Genomic DNA, 731 nt, shown 5'->3' with positions numbered 1-731 from the left:
GTCAGGCCGCGGCATTTATAGCCCCGCCTGGGACACCTCCCTCGCTCCCCGGCAGGGAAGGCACCAATGCTGATCCAGCGCCTGCCTGGACATTGGCTGGCAAAGGAGGAGAGGAAAACCCTGGGAGTAGCCCTGGCCTCCCCAAACCATCCTGCTCCGGCACTGCCGAGGGGGCTGGTTGGGGTTAGAAAGAGTAAAATGTGCCCCCCAGGGTAGGATGGGGACCACTTGGTGGAGGAAAATCCCTAGGGATGAGGGATGAAGCAAGGGCAGCGGTGGGCATCGTGCCAGTGACGCCGATACGGGGGCAAGATGCCCCGCGCGATGGTTTTGGCAGCATCCCCAGGGATGTCTGGAGCTGCACAAACCCGAGTGGGGTTTGTCCACAGCTTTGTTGTTATGCTGGCGTTTGGGTGAGGGTTTGTTTTGGTTGTTTTTTTCTGTTTTTAACTCGACTGCAAGCAATTTCTGTTCCTTAACTGGGAGGGCAGTGCGTCACAACGCCCCGTTGTGTAACGGAGCATTGGTTTGGTGTCTGCGTGGCCTGGGCACGTGCCAGGGAGCTGCAGGGGAAAGTCAGGAACCGGCTGAACCGGCAGTTTGCACCCCCCCTGCCATGGGGCAAGCCAGCTCTTCGCCGTGGCAAAGGGGTTGACAAATACCCAAAGTATCCCCGAGCTTGGCTGAGCCCCCCCTTGGGACAGAGGCACCTGCCGCTGCGGGCACCAGAG

Source organism: Cariama cristata, unplaced genomic scaffold, assembly GCF_000690535.1.
Source record: "Cariama cristata isolate BGI_N322 unplaced genomic scaffold, ASM69053v1 scaffold30070, whole genome shotgun sequence".
NCBI lineage: Eukaryota > Metazoa > Chordata > Aves > Cariamiformes > Cariamidae > Cariama > Cariama cristata.
This window is presented reverse-complemented; position numbering follows the sequence as displayed.